The sequence below is a fragment of the Canis lupus genome, chromosome X, assembly GCF_048164855.1.
Source record: "Canis lupus baileyi chromosome X, mCanLup2.hap1, whole genome shotgun sequence".
Taxonomy (NCBI): Eukaryota; Metazoa; Chordata; class Mammalia; order Carnivora; family Canidae; genus Canis; species Canis lupus.
Window position 1 is genome coordinate 5,340,382 of NC_132876.1, and position 13,637 is coordinate 5,354,018.

Consider the following 13,637-nt stretch of genomic DNA (forward strand, 5'->3'; position numbering starts at 1 on the left):
CCTACCACTTTGGGCCTCCTGTGGGCATTTTTTGCTGGCCTTCATCTTTGTCGTCAACACCATTTACCACTCAATCCACTCTCCTTTTAGGGTGTTGTCTTCTAGCTTATTTTACTTTAAATTTTTTTCTACCTTTTAATTTTTTCTCCTTTTATTTTATTTATTTATTTTAAACTCTATGCAGGGCTTGAACTCATGACCCCAAGATCAAGAGTTGCATGCTCTACCAACTGAGCTAGCCAGGAACACCTCTGCCTTTATATTTTTAACTTGTTTTGACAAAGGGTAGGAAATGTTAGCATGAAGGAAGCAACTTTGAAGGGACTTTCTTGTCCAGGGAGGCAGGAGGCCCTTGGTGGAATGTCCATTTTGATGTCAGAGCACCCCTTGACCACTAAGTCATTCTGCTGGTCTGTATTTTGAGCTGCATACATTGGACAATTGTCTGCTAGTAGCCCAAGGAAATTGCTAGATGGTGCTAACACCTAATGACTACAGTCATCTAGCAAGGGTTTTATTAGGGGGCACATTAATGACATCTGGCCACAGCAATGAGGGGAAAGCAGTGAGTTAGAAGGCCAGCTCCAAAGGGGCTTCCTAGGCTTGCCCCTCACCTGAAACCTTGGGAGAGTGACCCCTGATAGGGTTATAGGAATCCTTGGACAGAAACCAGGCCCCAGGAACACCCTTCACTATGCAGTCATGACCTGTTCAGGCAAGGATTCCCCCAAGAACTCCCACCTCTTCTGAGGCCATGTAAGAAGCTGTCTGCAGCTGGTATTCTTCAGATAGTGGTAACAAGCACCTTAGGAGTCACTGTAAGTGCCTTACCTCCAACACACACACACACACACACACACACACACACACACACACACAAGTGCTCCATGCAGTAGGAGCTGGCTGAGGAGAGGACCGCCTCCTACAGTCCCCCAGTTTCCTTACTCCATATGTCTGTCCAATTGCAACCTAGAAGGCTGACTTACTTACCTGGTATCCCACATGACCACACATCATGATCAGAAAGTAGAGAATGGAGACTTGAACTCAGATCCTATCTTTCGCGTAAGTGAGTGCCGCTGGCCTGTGCAACTACAGACATTCTGTTCTGGAACATATCTTGCTGTAATTTGAACTGAGGCCAAGTTTTAAAGAGATGAGCATGACAGCCGGTGGCAATGTGGAATGGGATGCAGAGGGCACAAGAGATGGGCTGTGCTAATAAGTATTGTTTCAGTAACATTGGTTTGTTATGGAAAGAAAGTTGCCATCATTTCTCTAGGAGACACTGTTTTAAGAAGGCCATTTTGTGAACTGCCTCACTCCCCTGTTGATGATCTCTTGTGAGGCCTCACTACCAGGGTCTGCAAGACACTCTTCTTATCAGGACAACCTTTATCTTCTGTAGCACAATATATGGAATGCTCATATTTGACCAATTAGTGGATACCACTCAACATAGTGTGCATCATTCTGGCAGGTTTTTCCCTTTCTAAATGAAGTTGTCAGAAGGTTATAAGAACAGCCAGGCCCATGGTTGGGGCATAAAGACTTAGAACTTTTATGTTCCCATCTGGAAAAGGATGAACAGTGTTGAGTGGGGGGATGTCCCTCCTGAGAACCTGGGATGAATTTCCATTCCAGTGGAGGGAAGGATGTGAGGAGGAAATCAGGACCACTTTCCTTGTGAGTGAGGGGCAGAGAGACATTCTTTCTATGGAGGGCTGAGATCAGGAAAGGGGATGAGTGGGTAGATTAACTCACAAAGCCCAAGACAGTTACCAAGAGGCTTAAAGTATTCAGAAATAGTCCCCAGATATGCAGAGGCAGAACATGGAGGCATTCCACAGGCCTGAGGCCTAGTGGGGTCACCAGGTGGTAGAAATAGGGTGGAGGAGTTAGCTGGCTGAGACTGTGAATCCCAGGAGCAAAGAGTTTGTCCAGAGCAGCATGAATTACAGCTCAGTAGAGAGACCTGTGGCCTCTGGGCCCAATGTACCTTGCATCTCGGAGCCAAGAGAACAAAATGTGCCCAAGATAGAGAGTCAGGGTTGTTCCACCTTTCCTGCTAGAACGCAAGTCTGCTGTGACATGAGGAGGTGTGAGCAGTTTGAGCAGCATCAGGATCAAACCCTTGGCATGGCCTCTGGCCGGGTACCAGTGTGGTTTCTCTACAGGACTCCCTGGGCAGCAGATATCAACAAATGGGAATGAATTCTGGAGAAAAAGAAGGTGGTGATAAGTAGACGTTTGTGAACACTTTAACAAAAGCTCTTTTGGGAATTTCCAGAAATACTCAAGGGTTGTATTAGTGAATTTAGGATACTGTAACAAATTTGCACAGACTAGGTGGCTTAAATAATAAATATTTCTCATAGTTCTAGAGATGGGAAATCCAAGATCAAGGTGTTGGCAGATTTGCTTCCTGTTGAGGGCCCTTTTCTTAGCTCGCAGATAGCTACCATCTTGCTGCGTCCTTACATGGTGAAGAGAGGGAAAGGGTTCTGGTCCCTCCCACTTCCTTTAAGGGTACTAGTTACATCACACAGCTCTACCCCCATGACCTCGTCTAAATCTAATTACTTCCCAACGGAGGCACCTCCAAATATCCTCATACTGGGAGGTAGGGCTTAAACATATGATTTTGGGGGACACAAATATTCAGTCCCTCACAGGGAGTGAGGCAGAAACCTAAGTGAACACATAGGAGCAAGAACTGTGTGTCTGGCTTATTAACATTCTTGGGACCCTGTATCTATAGGCAGATGAGGCCCTGAACCCACAGATTACAAGGTGATGTGAAGTCCCTGAGGGGGGAAACATTAAGAGTGCAAGGCTGTCATTGCCCCCCCCCCCACATCAGGCCCTGGAACAAACACACAGCCAGTCTCAGGATGTTGGAGTTTCCTAGATTTCTAGCTCCTGCTGTTTCTTGCACTACATAGTTAAAAACAATGGCTTTGTTTCATGCCAGTCAAATGGAACCAGTGCTTCAGTGCCCAGAACCCCTTCCTGGTACAGGTCTTGGTCAGTGGGGACCACATGTGAATCGAATGACTTTTGGAAAACATAAGTGAAGTAGAAGCCAGTGCTGTGGCAGCTTGCACACAGAGTCCTGATCCGGTGGTTCCTCTTGTTGACAGGGGTGGGTCCTAATCCCATAGCTGTCTCAGCTCCTTCCAGCCTCCCTCCTATAGCAGGGTCAAGTGTGTGGCAGCTCTAGGTGAGGGGCACCAGTTTCCTTTGCCGGTCGCCCATGGTACCCAGGCTGGATGTGGTCAGAGAGATAGAAGTACCTGTTTGCTCTTGTTTTTGCCCTTGCCCCATTTTCCCTCCTGATTTTGGCCTGGGTGACTCCAAACTCAATACCTGATGCTTAGAGCCCTCCACCAGCCCCCCTCCTGGGCAGCAGATCCCATCCTCTGGTAAACCAGTCATTCTATATCCCCTTGGCCATGCTGCTTTAACTCAATCAACCTTGACTGGTGTGGAGACATCCCAAAAGAAAGAGAGTTTAGAGGCCAGGAGAGTGGATGATGGGCAGGAAGAAACATACAAAAATACAGCATCCTCTAAACAGTAAAATTACTTTGCATTTGTGACTGCTACCCAAAAGTGAATATAGTCTTTTTGGTGACTTAAAAAATTTTTTAAGTAATCCATACATCCAATGTGGGGCTTGAACTCAACCCTGAGATCAAGAGTTGCATGCTCCATTGAACCGAGCCAGTCAGGAGTGCTTGTTGACTTTTTTCTTCAGCTTTGTTGAGGTATAATTGGCAAATAATTGTTTATACTTAAGGTGCACAACTTGATGTTTTGATACATATATACATTGTAAAATGATTACTGATACTGTATTGTGTACTTGAAGGCCCTCTAAAAAGTCCAACCCACAGTAAAAACAACTTTTGTTCCTCTAAGATGTGCTTAGGATTTTTTTTAGGATATCTTGAGCTTCCTTGGTAGCGTCAGATCTTAGAGTCCTAGGTGGCTATTGCCACACAGCCCAACAGCCAGCTTGGAACACATGGGCTCAGGTCAGGACACCATTTGTTGATTCTCATGCTTTTCTGTTCTTCTTCATTATAAGACCTTAACCATGTCATGTCCCAAATTTTGGGCCTCAATTTCCCCATGTGCACAATGGCTTATTTGGATACACTGATAACTTCAAACATTTTTACTTTAAAATTTTTTTTTTTATCTTAAAGATTTCTTAAGTAATCTGTACACCATGTAAGGCTGGAATTCATGACCCTGAGATCAAGAGTTGCATGCTCTACCAACTGAGCCAGCCAGGCGCTCCTCAAGCATTTTTATAGTAAGAAATATATTTTGCATCAACACCCAATACAAATACACATACAAATCAGTATAAAGTGTAACAAAAGTTTCATGAATCAATACTTATCATTACTATTTAAGATTTATGTCCTTCTAAAATTCATATGTTGGGGGGCACCTGGGTGGCTCAGTCAGTTAAACATCTACCTTCAGCTTAGATCATGATCCCGAGTCCTGGGATTGAGCCCCACATCAGGCTCCCTGATTAGCGGGGAACCTGCTTCGCTCTCCACTCTGCCCTTCTCTCTGCTTGTGCTTGCTCTCTCTCTGCCCAATAAATAACTAAATCTTAAAAAAAATAAAATTCAGGGGATCCCTGGGTGGCGCAGCGGTTTGGCGCCTGCCTTTGGCCCAGGGCGCGGTCCTGGAGACCCGGGATCGAATCCCACGTCGGGCTCCCGGTGCATGGAGCCTGCTTCTCCCTCTGCCTGTGTCTCTGCCTCTCTCTCTCTCTCACTGTGTGCCTATCATAAATAAATAAAAGTTTAAAAAAAAAATTCATACGTTGAAACCTAACTAACTCCCAAGGTGATCGTATCAAAAGGTGGGGCCTTTGGGAGGTGATTAGGTTATGAAGGTGGAGCCCTCATGAATGGGACTGGTGTCCTTATCAAAGAGACCCCTGGGAGTTCCCTGGCCTCTCTGTCATATGAGGACACAGCGAAAAGATGGCCGTCTATGAATCAGGAAGTGGACTCTACCAGACACCAAATCTGTTGGGGCTTTGATCTTAGACTTCACAGCCTCCAGAACTGGAAGGAGGAAATGTTTGTTGTTTAAGCCTCTCGGTCTACCATATTGTTTTTTTTTTTTCTACCATATTGTTACAGCAGTCCGAACAGATCAAGAAATTGGTGCTGAGAAGTGAGGTGCTGCTGTAACAAAGGTCTAAACATGTGAGAGCAGCTCTGGGTAGAGACTGGAGCCTCCATTGCTGTGAGTGGGCCTTTAAAGAGAGCTCAAAAAGGAAAGACGGGTGCTAGACAGAATGCCTCAGTCTTCTGGATGGAAAAGGTCACTCTGATGAGCTCTCACATGGAAATGAGGACATGTTATTGGCAATTAAAGGAGAGACAATCCTTGTGATACAGTGGCAAAGAATGTGGCTGAACTGTGTTCACGTTCTAGTGTTTTCTGGAACACCAAACTTGCAAGTAATGAAATCGGATATTAACTGAAGAGATTTCTAGCAATGTGTTGAAGGTGAGGCATGGCTCCTCCTGATGGTTTATAGTGGAATGTGAGAAGAGAGAAGTGACTTAAATATGTGATTGTTCAGCCAAAAGGAAGCAGAACCCAGAGTGGACTGAGAAAAATCTCAGTCTCCTTATACTGGGAAAAATGAGAACCCTACGGGTATGGCCAAGCAACATTTTGGTATGGGGTTTAGCATGGATGTAATCAACAAAGGCCAGGCACAGAGGTGGGGTGACACCAGCAGAAACACTGCCAGCTGGGACTAAAGGGGACAGAGGAAGTGAGGTCAAAATGAAGGAAGAATGTTGGACTTCTTAGACCTCATAGGACTGGACCATAATACTATTCAGCTGCAAACACTCATTATTCTTCCCAAAGGCTCGAGGTGCCTGCACCAGGCCACAATTGCCACCCTCTAGGTCTCAAAGGACAGGGCGGCCACATGGAGCCATGGGCTTGGGAGTCGGGAGAGCCTCAGAGCACCAACAGAGAGCCACCATTGGCTATCCCAAGGAGCTGGAGAGTACTGTCACCAGCCCAGTGGGCCTGAAAGAGCATCAAGCCATAGGGGAACATTCTAGAGCCTTAAGATTTAATGTTGCCCTGTTGGTTTGACACTTACTGGGGACCCATTTACCCCTTCCTTCTTTCCTATTTCTTCCTTTCGGAAAGGGACCATCTATCCTATGCTTGTCCCACCACTGTAACTTGTTTGCTTTTGTGGGTTCACAGCTAGAGAGGAATCGGCCTCAGTATGAACCAGACCTTGGGTCTAGCTGATAGGTTATCTAGAGGAAGTGTAGATGAGCCTTTGGCCTCATACTTTGTAGCTGATGCCAGAACCAGTTAAAACTTCTGAGGGCTGTTGGGTGGGATGAGTGTATTTTGCATGTGAGAAGGACATGAATTTGGGGAGCCAGGGGCAGGATGCTTAGACTGAGTGTGCCCCCCATCCCCTGAATTCATATGTTGAAAAACTAACCCAGCCTTGGGGAGGCGATGAGGTCATGAGGGTAGAGCCCTCATGAACGGGATTGGTACCCTCATAAAAGACACCCAGAGAGCTGCCTCAACCTTTCTGCCATGTGAGGACACATCGAGAAGATGGCCATCTGCGAACCTTACCAGACACCAAATCCATGGGTGCCTTGATCTTAGAAGTCCCAGCTTCCAGAATTGTGAGACATAAATGTTTGTTGTTGAAGTCACCCAGTGTATAGTTCTTATCTGTTATAACAGCCCCAAAGGACAAAGACAACACACTTGAATCTTTTCTATTATTTTCTTTTCATTCTGTTTCATGTTTCCAAATATGCTGGTCGAGGCTTGCAAACTTGATTTTAAGACAACCACAGGGGATCCCTGGGTGGCGCAGCGGTTTGGCGCCTGCCTTTGGCCCAGGGCGCGATCCTGGAGACCCGGGATCGAATCCCACATCAGGCTCCCGGTGCATGGAGCCTGCTTCTCCCTCTGCCTGTGTCTCTGCCTCTCTCTCTCTCTCTCTGACTATCATAAATAAATAAATAAAAAAAAAATAAGACAACCACAGGTGGGTCACGAGTTGCAGCTTGAACAACGAACTCTAGAGGCTTCTAGTGCATTCAGCCAGCCCCCAAGCTCTAGGACACCTCGGTGGGTGGGGGTGGGGGGTGGTTTAGAGGCCCGTGCTGGTAACCTACCTCCAAGTGGCTTCCTCTGAGTGTAGATGCTTGGAGGGGGCTGTGTTTTCCCCTCCTCTGGAAAGGCAAAGATACTCACTCCCCGCTCCCCACCTCCACAGGAGGAAAGAGCCTGAGACCCTGAAGATAGGCCCCTGTGGCTGGTCCTATCTGCCACTGTACCTGGAGCTTCAGAGCCCAGGAAACCAAAACTACCCAGGGAGGGCACTGACAGTGCTCACTTTTGACCATTGCTCACAACTGCTGTGACAAGGCAGACACTGGCACCAATGGGGCATGAACTGGGCCAAGGGGCCCTGGGGACAGAGCATCACTCTGACCTAGTTGAAGGACCAGGCACTGGGTTGAGGGGTTCAAGGTACTTCTGGCTGAGAACCTGACTTGTGCCCTCCTGATTGGGGAGGCAGGCAGACAGTTACCGAGGATTCAAGTAATTAAATAAGCCAGTGAAGTCTGACCTCTCTATCAATGCAGCATGGGCAGCATGACAGCCAGTTGATGTGTCACCCTGGCCGGACCATGGTCCCCAGTTATTTCATCAAACGCCAATCTGAGTGTTGCTATGAAGGTATTTTGTAGTCGTGGGGAACATCTACAATCAGTTGATTTCAAGTAAAGAAGACTTCTAACCCTCGATAATGTGGGTGGGCCTCATACAATCCGTGAAAGGCCTTCTGAGGTTTCCGAAAGAAGAAATACTGCCTCCAGACCACATCATCAAGCCCTGACTGAGTTTCCAGCATGCTGGCCCACCCTATAGATTTAAGACTTGCCAGGTCTCACAATTTTGTGAACCAGCTTCTTAAAATCCATCCAACCATCCATCCACCCACTCACCTCTCCATCTATCTATGTGTATCTGTCTGTCTCATATCTTGGCTCTGCTTCTCTGGAAAACCTGACTGAGCACTGTGTGATGATTACTCTCTGGGCACTCTTGGAACACTGACCAACTACAGACTCACACAGCCTTATGGAGGTTTTGGCAACAACAGTTCTGATCAGAATTAGTGGTTAACATTTACCTGCACTGTTCCTTTTTTTTTTTTTTTTAAAGTAGATGGATTTTTTTTTTAATTTTTATTTATTTATGATAGGCACACAGTGAGAGAGAGAGAGGCAGAGACACAGGCAGAGGGAGAAGCAGGCTCCATGCACCGGAAGCCTGACGTGGGATTTGATCCTGGGTCTCCAGGATCGCGCCCTGGGCCAAAGGCAGGCGCTAAACCACTGCGCCACCCAGGGATCCCTACCTGCACTGTTCCGATCATGCAGCCCTCTCTCCGGAAGCCCAGATGGAGCTGGAGAATGTGACAGATGAGGCTTGGGGACACAGTGAGGGGTTCTCCACCTGACGTCTCCCTGGCAGAAAAGGACCCTGAAATGGCAACAGGGGGCATCAGAAAGTTCAGGACTGGCCAGTGCCAACCAGCTCACCTACTCTTTCCAAACCTCAGCCTCTCTGTGTGGAAAGCAGGGGAAAACCTGCCATCCTGGCCACCTGTAGGGTTGCTGGTAGGGATCGGATTTGGAAATTAGATGACCAGAGGGCAAGGTGCCTCCCTGCTGGGGCCCAGGGTTGCATGACATGTGCAGCCCCAGACACTCTCGCCTTTGCAGACCCCTTCCTCAATAATGGGATAAATAATAATTATAGTTTATGACTGTGTTGCTATAAAAAGGACTATGTCAATTCATATTACTGTATATTACCCCACATTAATCGTACATATTAAAATATTTCCTTCTAAAAGTTCATTGTCTCCCTTCTGATTTGAAAAGAAATTGAAATATTTTCATGAGTCTCTAAAGGCATCATGGCCCTAGCCCATCCTATGCCTAATGGAGACATATGCCCCGAGACCCCTGCCAGCCCCGGGAGGCACTTGGAGAGTGTCCAGGCCACGGAGGAGCAATCTTCTCCCCTGGAAGAGCTGAATCGGCACAAAGAATCGGGCAGACAGCTGCTTTTTGTCTTTGTCATTAAAAAAGTCTATTCAGTCCTGTGGAAAAAGATACAGTTCTACAATTTAGATGACCAGTTATATGGGAAAAAGCCAGGTCCCTAAGAAAAATCAGCAGTGCTTTTTTATGATTTAAAGTCATCATAATTGTCACTGACCCTATCAAGCACTTATTATAGGCTGCACATGGGGCTAAGTGTCAGACTTTCATCTTCACAAGAAACACATCTTAGGGACCGGAAGGTTGGGGCACCAGGCTGGTGGGGGGGGGGTCAGAGGCAGCAAAGAGTATAAAGCAGAAGGGACCAGTCGGGCCAAAGGGACTGGGAAGACACCCTTAGGGATTCTCATGTATTCTCATGATTTGCTCTTCTAGAATCACCTTCCATGACAGCTTAATAAACTTGGAACAATAGCACAGAACCCAGTGCAAAAGTTAATATTTTCATGAATACTTCAGGAAAAGAGTCTGCACTCGCCTCTGATTTTCCTCTCAGTGACTTCCGAGGCCAACAACAGAGGCCGTTAAATAATAACACGTTTTATATGTTTCCTGCTCTTGAACTGAAAAAGGACGATGCATCTGGGAGTTTGGGGGAAGTCTTCGCAAACGGGGTGAGCCAGGGCAGGACTTGGTTCCCTGAGAGAGAACAGCTTCCTGGCTCCAGGGTGGAGAGGCCCCAGAGGCTGGCCACTCAGTCTGGTGGGCCCAGGGTACGGAGAGAGCAGAAAAAAGGCAGGACACGACACTATGTACAAGGACACTATGTACAAGGACACGGCAGCTCCAAGGGGCCAAGTCGAGATAAGGAGTCGGGCAGTGTGACTCCAGACTGTTCTGACTTGGTCACTTAGCTGGATGGCCATGAATGGGTTATTTCATCCCTCAGAGCTGCCTTTTCCTTGCACGGCACTGGTTGCACACCTACTGTGTACCAGAGGTCCCTACATACTCTTACTGAAACCCAGCAGCGAGGCAAAGCTTTGCCCCGGCCCCTGCATAGACGAGGAAGCAGGCTCTGAGAGCCTCCCAAGGGCCATTAGGTAGAGAGACGCAACATCCCAAGGGCTCAGAACTGGCAGGAAGCCTGCTGGTCCTCCAGTCCAGCCTTAGTCTGCTGCTCTGGACACTCCCCTTGCCCTCCCATCGATCCACCCCCACTTTTAGAAATTGCACTTAATTTGGGTGTGTGTGATGAAATCTGTCAATTAACATTTTTTAAAGATTTTATTTATTTATTCATGAGACACACACACACACAGAGAGAGATAGAGAGAGAGAGCAGAGATATAGGCAGAGGGAGAAGCAGGCTCCTTGCAGGGAGCCAGATGTGGGACTCGATTCCAGGACTCCAGGATCACACCCTGAGCTGAAGGCAGATGCTCAACTACTGAGCCACCCAGGTGTCACTGTCAATTAACATTTTCAAGTGTACAATTCAGTAGCATTAATTGTATTAGGGACATTATGCAATGATCCCCAGTTATTCTGGAACATTTTCATCCCCCCACCCCCAAAAAACCCATATTGTCAACCAGTCTCTCATTCTCACCCTTCCCCCAGCCACTGGCAACCAGTAATCTGTTTTCTGTCTATGGACTGGCTGATTCTGGACATTACAGGGGAATGGAATCATGCAGCATGTGGTTTGTGACTGGCTTCTTCAACTTAGCACCATGTTTTCACAGTTCATCCACGCGGCACTGTGGATCGGCACTTGATTCTCTTTTACGGCTGAGTAATATTCCATTATGGACGAACTGTGTTTTGTCTCTCCACTCACCAGGTGATGAACATTTGGGTTGTTTCCACTTTTTGGCAATTATGAATAATGCTATTGGGAGCATTCACTGCCCAAGCACCAGTTCTGGTGGGTACACGTACCCAGGAGTGGAAATGCCAGGTCACATGGTAAACTGCTGTTGCACTTTGTGAAGAACCACCCAAGTGTTTTCTGCAGAGGCTGCCCCATTTTCCATTCCCACCAGCAGGGCACAGGGCTTCCAACTTCTCCACAGCCTCGCCCACACTTGTTCTTTTCTGGGTTTCTTTTGTTGGCTTTTAAATCTTAGCGCTGTGAGGTAGAATCTCATTGTGGTTTTGATTTGCATTTCTCCAATTGCTAGTGATGTTGAACATCCTTTCATATGTTTGTTGGCCCTTCCAATTTTTTTAAATATATAATTATCCCATTTCCTAATAATCTTTTTTTCTAAGATTTTACTTATTTACTTGACAGAGAGAGAGAGAAAGCGAGCACAAGCAGAGGGAGGGGAAGAGGGAGAAGGAGAAGCATACCCCCACTGAGCAGAGGGCCTGATGTGGGACTTGATCCCCGGACCCTGGGATCATGACCTGAGCTGAAGGCAGATGCCCAGCCTATTGAGCCACCCCAGTGCCCCCTCATTGTTCTCAATACAGACTAAAACAAGCCTACCAGAGCCTCAAAGGCCCTACCCCCTCCCCTCTCACAACCTCCCCATGGCCCAGTGTATGCCCCTCTGCTCACCCATTTTCACTCTGGGTGCCAGCCACACAGGCCTCTCTCTCCCACACGTGCCTTAGAGCCTATACACACGCGGTCCCCTCTGCCTGCAACTGCTCTCTTTCCCTGGTTCCTCATCCCCATGGGTTACCTCCTTACCCTCCATCTGCCCACCCTGCCCGCCAGCCTCGGCTGACCCCCGCCTGCATGCACAGAGCACTACTGTGCACTGCCCCTCACCACACCTCATCTGAGTGAAGAGGTCTCCTGCTCCTTGTATGGTTTCCTAGTGGCACATTTGCTGCTACGGCTCCAGCTCCTAGCCGAGGCCTGGACAAACACTACGTTTGGGTCCAAAGCAATGGACAGAAGGCTGAACTGAAGGATGGAAGGATGCATAGGTTTCCCGCCAAAGATGGGCACTCCTGCCCAAGGAGCACAGACAATTCCATCCTGGACTATTCGTGCCCTGAGCCCCCAGTACTAGGGCGGCAGCACCGTCGAGGCATCCCCAGTCATCTCCCATTGACATCTTTGGAGGTGCCCATCGTCAGCTGTGGTCTGTTATGACTCATGCCCTTGAGGCACATGTCTGTTGTCAGCAAGTGACTCATGGAAGTAGCTTTTTAGCCTTGGCAGCCGCTAGGCCTGATGACATCCGGGATAGAGTCCCACAGTGGGAGGCAAAAGCCAGAGTTCCAGTCCCAGTCTGTGATGACTCGCTGTGGGAGCTGGGGCCCTGGCCTCCCCAATCTGTAGCATACATCAGAACCACCTGTAGAGGCCTTTTACTTTATTTTTTTAAGATTTTATTTATTTATCCACGAGACACACACACACACACACACACACACACACAGAGGCAGAGACACAGGCAGAGGGAGAAGCAGGCTTCATGCAGGGAGCCCGACGGGGGACTCGATCCTGGGTCTCCAGGATCATGCCCTGGGTTGAAAGCAGGAGCTAAACTGCTGAGCCACCCAGGGATCCCCTAGAGCCCTATTCAAAAGGCAATTGGCTCTCCCCCCCTCCCTCCACCCAGAGATTCTGATTTAGTGGCTCTGGCAGAGGGCCCAGGAAATCTGCATTTTAATCAGCAGTCCGTGTCCCTGATGCTCCACCTGGCTTGGATACTCCGCACGAGCTGCTTGAGGGCCCTCTCCACTGCCCCAGACTTCAGCTCTGGGATTCTAGACTGTGTTGCCCTCACAGCCTTTGCTGGGTGAGGTCCAAGAGCTTCCATAAAGGGAGGGCCAGCTCCCTTTCTATTTCCGGAACACCAACGCAGGGCCAGGCCCGGGCTAGTTGATTGCTGGCCTCCAGTCCATGACGTGATTAACATCACATCTTCTAGGGTGGACGGATTCTGCCCCTCTAAGCCACAAACTCTCTGTGACAAGAGCTGGAATAGTGAGGTGCGAGCCAAGGGTGTTGGGCAGGCAGGGGGAAAGGTAAGCCCCCTCCTGACGGGCACCTCAGGAAAGCCAGAGGTAGGGGCAGGTACTGTCGGGCTTTGGGAAATACACTGGAAGCATACTGGGAAGGAGGTGGCAGCTTATGGCCACGTGTTGGGGAAGACAAGGACAGGAAGGACAGGGAAAACACCACGGAGGGAAAAGGAAGGTTCTAGATTATGAAGGGAGAGAAGTAGTCATGGCCATATCCTGGAGGACCTGAAATATCAGGGTGGTAGGGTGATAGGGGGTGGGGAGGGAGATAGTGGCAGGGGAGCTTAGGAGCCTGAGGATCCTGTTGTCCCTGGGGGGGTCATGACGGGCCCGGGAGCATAGGCTACTGGTAAAAGTCTCTTTGACAAATGGAGCTGGGGAAACTGGACAGCTACATGCCAAAGAATGAAATTGGCCCACTTTCTAACACCAGACACAAAAATAAACTGGAAATGGATTAAAGACCCAAATGTGAGATCTGAAACCATAAAAATCCTAAAAGAAAACATAAAGCAT

At 48.2% G+C, this 13,637-nt stretch overlaps 1 long non-coding RNA gene across 9 annotated transcripts in view; it reads right to left on the reverse strand.

Annotated features, from left to right (window-relative positions):
- Window positions 1-13,637, reverse strand: part of LOC140627755 (uncharacterized) — a 291,600-nt gene that overhangs the window by 39,665 nt on the left and 238,298 nt on the right. Inside the window, exon 5 of one of the 9 annotated variants that reach the window (XR_012026369.1) lies at window positions 8,476-8,601. The exons of the other annotated variants lie outside the window; for them this stretch is intronic. This is a non-coding gene — a long non-coding RNA (uncharacterized lncRNA). Of the gene's footprint in view, window positions 1-8,475; window positions 8,602-13,637 lie in introns of those variants that run through there. 9 annotated transcript variants of the gene reach the window in all.